Source organism: Mastomys coucha, unplaced genomic scaffold (assembly GCF_008632895.1).
Source record: "Mastomys coucha isolate ucsf_1 unplaced genomic scaffold, UCSF_Mcou_1 pScaffold20, whole genome shotgun sequence".
NCBI lineage: Eukaryota > Metazoa > Chordata > Mammalia > Rodentia > Muridae > Mastomys > Mastomys coucha.
Genome location: NW_022196903.1, coordinates 88296595 through 88301538, shown reverse-complemented (window position 1 = coordinate 88301538; position 4944 = coordinate 88296595). Strand labels below are relative to the sequence as shown.

Sequence of the window (4944 nt, the reverse complement as noted above, 5' to 3'; positions counted from 1 at the left end):
GCCAGGGCTACACAGAGAAACCCTGTCTCGAAAAACAAAAACAAACAAACAAACAAACAAACAAAAAAGAAGCACACATCTAATGATTCATATATTATTTTCTATGTTTATTATATCTGCTCATCCCCTGATAACTTTTATTAAGTGACTAAATTTTTTTTTTTAAAGAACTGGTGCTCATTCCCAAGTTTCTTTAAAAGTAGAACAATAAAAACTGAACCTCATGACTATGGTGACATACAGGCAGAATATTTTAATACTAATTAAACCTTAGTAAAAGGAGTGTGAAGTTTTGAAAAATATAAACACAAACACAACGCCAGAGAAAGGCACCATTCAGAAGTGGGCAGATGGGCAGACCGTACAGTCTCAGTCCTACCCAGTAACTTGTACGTGCGGTTGCAGTTTCTATCTTTTTAATATTGATACATACAAATATATATCTCTTTAAAATATAGACATTTACAACTAGAAAGCACATGTCTCTTGGCAAAGAGAGGAAGGGAGATGGGGAGGGAAAAGAATGGGTACTATTCACATTTATGAGCAAAGTTCAAATTCCATCTATCCTTCCTTTGGGTTTACACAATTACCAGTTTGTGCAAAGTTTAGTGTAAGGCACTTGCTCTACTTGCCTGTCAGCACAGAACCACTCCAAGAGTTAACTGGAAAAACAAAGCTCTGGTGAGAAACAGAGCAATGCCTCTCTCTCTCTTTTTTTTTTAATTAAATAATACAAGTGAAGTAGTAAAAGTCAAAGTACACTGGCAAATGTACTAACACTACATGATCAGTCTGAAAGACATAAAACATTAAAGAATATGACCGAAAAAGATGTCACCAAAGAGCTCCGAGATGTGTCAGTCAGAAAAGGGCTGCAAATGGTACTAAATGACCAGGCCGGGTGTGTGGCATGTACATGCTCTATGTAGCCCAGAACGATGGATGGGGGGTGGGGGGTCATGGGAGCTAAAGCCACAAAAGAAGGAGGAGGAGAAAGAGACAGGATGCATGGTTCTTTGTGGAGACAGGGTGGGCTTTGTGCATCGTAGAAGAGGTTCAAAGGGATGTTGGAACAGAGCCACCATCTGGCATCCTTGTCACTCTTTTAAAGGATTTTTATGCCATTCAGCAAATAAATGTGCTGCCTTCCTTTTCTTAGAACACAGAACAAAAATCTAATGAGAACTGTGATCCACACCAATTCTTTAAAAACAAGCTACACTGTGGTTTTCTCTTTAATCTCCCACTGTTCAGAGAAACGCTGGCTATCTGGTGCTAAACTTTAATCAATGAATTCTTTTCTAAATGTAAGGCTGCTGTGAGGGCATCGATTCTCTAAACCTTTCTCATCACAGCTCTTATTATCTGATGATAAAATGACCAGAGACTGACCTAGTAAAACAGGAACCACAAGTTATTGCGTGTGTGGACTTCAAGCTTCTATAACTGAGATGTCCCATAACCTTATGAGCATAACCTTATGAAAAACAGAGACTCTAAGAGTATCTGTTCAGCCACACAATATATTTAACACTTAAGCAAAACTTTTAGGGAATGCACACAACTTCACAGGTACTTTGTGTATAGACACAAGGCAACATCAGCTGGATTTTAAGAGACACTATCAGATTCATTTGTTCTTTAAGTTTGTCTGATCATTTGCTGAAAAGGTTATCAGGCAACTGACCAAGTTCAAAATTTAGGGTGGCTTGTGTTGAAAAAGTGTAAATTCAAAATAGGACAAGAATGGGGTGGGGGCAGAAGATGGGGTGGGGATAGAAAACTCGAAAGCTGTACACAACCAATCAACTACCCAAGACCTGAACAGCATGTACGAGGCTCTAAGTTCAAGCACCAGCACCACTCTCCAAAAGTCAATCTGTGCCTCTCCCTGCAGAGAAACATACATTATGCTCTTAAATTTATCAAGTGATACAATACATACTGTACATTCCCACCACTGACTACACGAAACTATGTGTGAACCCAAGTCTAGAAGCACACACACACAGGTGGCTAGAAGCTAAATACCTGCCTGGAATGGGGTTTGTGATAAGTATTATACTACTTCTTATTGCTCCATTTATAAGGAACATTGCAGCCTAAGTAAAAGCCATTCAACATGAATATGCCTAGTCCTTCAAAACCTCTTCAATCCACTGGCTGCAGTTGGCAGGCACTAGGTAAAAAATAAGTGAGAGCGCGCCCTCATAGGCCCTTGCGCCTCCTCTCCATCGACAACCTGTATGCTTGCACAAAACCTGGAGCACCATTCGCTCCAACCACTATAGTTCCCAAACATGTCCAGAACTTTCTCCTTCTCTGCTTTACCTTAGGTTTTTCTCACAATCTGTAATGGCCTTACCAACTAATTCTCTCCTTTTTACCACACAGACACACATATCTCTGCCAAAATCCTGTCTGTGGGTTTGACAGCATCCAAATGCTCTATTCCTCATAGAGCTATTCCCAACCTTCCAGATAGAGTTAAAAGCTATCTCCTCTACTCCTCTCATAACTGTATTTATATTTTCCTTTATACTAACCATCATGTGTGATAATGTAAGATTCTTCGGTGTACAAGTCACCTTAAACTTGCTTGACAACTAACCCAGCACCTCTGACACTGCAGGGTTTCCCAACAACTGTAAGATGATAACATTTCTTGGCATTCGTTCCCCAGTTACAGTGGTACTTATATCCTGGGACACATCTCTAAAAGCCAATTCATCATTGCCTCCTAATAGGAAGACTGTAGGGTTCAATCTATTTAATGAGGCTGCTCTTAAGAATGAAAGGGTGGCTGTAGAATTGGGCTTGAGTATTCTTCCATTTCTTCAGAAATTTCCTCAGGTTAAATTACTGCCTAGGAGCACAGGTTTGTTATCAGACACAGCTAGCTAGCTTGAGCTCACTTCTTGGGAGAGCCTTGGATCTTCTTAGAAAACTATTTCATTTCTATTTCTTCATGTACAAAATGGGGGAAAGAGTGCCTATGCTTTAAGAGCTTTTGAGAAGTAAATAACAGTAAATGAAAACTAAATACAATTAAATGAACCTGTTTAATCCTGTGTCTGGGTGTGATGTGCTGTGTGTGTGTGTGTGTGTGTGTGTGTGTGTGTGTGTGTGTGTGTAGTTACAGGTAAGTGAAAATCCCAACCTTGAGTTAGAAGTCTTTCTCATTGTCTCTCCACTCTATTCCCTGAAGCAGAGTCTAGAGATAACCAAAGGTTAGTCTAGCTAGCCAGCTTCCTCCAGGGATCCTTCGACTCCACCTTCTGAGCACAGGAATTACAGATGGGCCACCATACCCACCCAGCATTTCCAAGGGTTCTGGGAACTGAACTAAGGTGCTCTATCTACTGAGCCATCACCCCAAACCCAAATGAATCTCATATATTTAGAGTGCCTGGCCCATAACCAGTTATCACCTCTTCCCATAATGCCCTGAACCTAGTCCACAAGTCATTTACCCAAGCAGTCACTTCTGTACTGTCTCCAACACCTGACTCTTATGGGCAGGTTTCTCTTGTTCATCACTCTGTCTCCAACCCTTTCATCAGAGCAGTAGGTAGTTCTGTGAACTAATGCCTCTGGGCTTCTTTTTGCCCTTTGCAGGGGCATTTTAAAAATGAAGGTATTTTTTGTCTGCTTCTGTTCACTCCTCCAGAATGAAATCAAAGTTAACTAATCTCTCTTGCATCTGCTGAATCTATTATGCCCTGCTAGACCTGCTGTTACAGGTCCCTCAAAAAGCATTGGTTCGAAGTTTGGAATACAGGAAGAACAACCCACAAACCACAAGAAACTCAAGAAGAAGGAAGACCAAAAGAAATGGACATTTCATTCCTTCTTAAAAGGGGGAACCAAATACCCACGGAAGGAGTTGCAGAGATTAACTATGGAGCAGAGACTGAAGGAAGGACAAGCCAGCCTAAATATAGCTATCTCCTGAGAGGCTCTGAAAGTACCTGAATAATACAGATGTAGAGGCTCACAGTCATCCATTGAACTGAGTACACGGTCCCCAATGAAGGAGTTAAGAGAAAGGACCTATGGAGCTGAGGGGTTTGCAGCCCCTTAGGACGAACAACAATATGAACTAACTAGCACCCTCAGAGCTCCCAGGGTCTCGACCACCAACCAAGGACTGCACATGGTGGGTCTGTTTGTTCTGGCAGCATGTGTATAGTAGAGGATTGCAAATTTGATCATCAATAGGAGGAGAGGACCTCGGCCCTGTGAAGATTCTGTGCCCCAGTGTAGGGGAATGCCAGGCCAAAAAGTGGGAGAAGGTGGGGTGGCAGGCATGGGGAGGGAGGAGGCAACAGGGGTTTGTTCTTGTTGTTTTTGTTTGTTTGTTTGTTTTTTGGAGGGGAAACTGGGAAAGGAGTAATTTACATGTAAATAAAGAAAAAAAACAAACAAATGCATTAGATGTTAATCACCTAATTGACCAAAAATATATTCTCATCTCCAAAACTGACTTAATTTTGAAAATGATTTGAGCATAGAAGAACTCAGGAAATATTGATAAAAACCAGTAACCATCCTTAATTCATAATGAATGTAGTCATTACTGAGTTGTTAGTATAGTCATTATTTATGGACTAGATCCCCCACATGCTTGTAAGATGCTAAATTTACAAATATGGAAATCTAAGGGGAGGTTTCTTGTTAAGTTCATCTATTAAACCTGATGTTTGTACATCCATAGTCCCAGCACTTGGGGGGCTTTGACAAAGGGGCAAGTTTCTAGTCATCCTAAGGTGCATCCTAAGATGTTGTATCTAAATAAGTAAACAAACAAATACAAAAGCATCAAAAAGTCAACTGACAACTTTAAGTAAAAGCCCTTTGAAATCCAAAAACAAAAAACAAAACAAAACAAAACAAAACAAAAAGCATTGGTTCTCATAATTCGACAGAATTAGCCAAAAA

The 4944-nt window shown here is 40.5% G+C and overlaps 1 protein-coding gene across 2 annotated transcripts in view; it reads right to left on the bottom strand.

Annotated features, from left to right (window-relative positions):
• Slc25a26 (solute carrier family 25 member 26) overlaps positions 1-4944 on the bottom strand; it is a 105350-nt gene that overhangs the window by 99785 nt on the left and 621 nt on the right. The window lies entirely within an intron of this gene.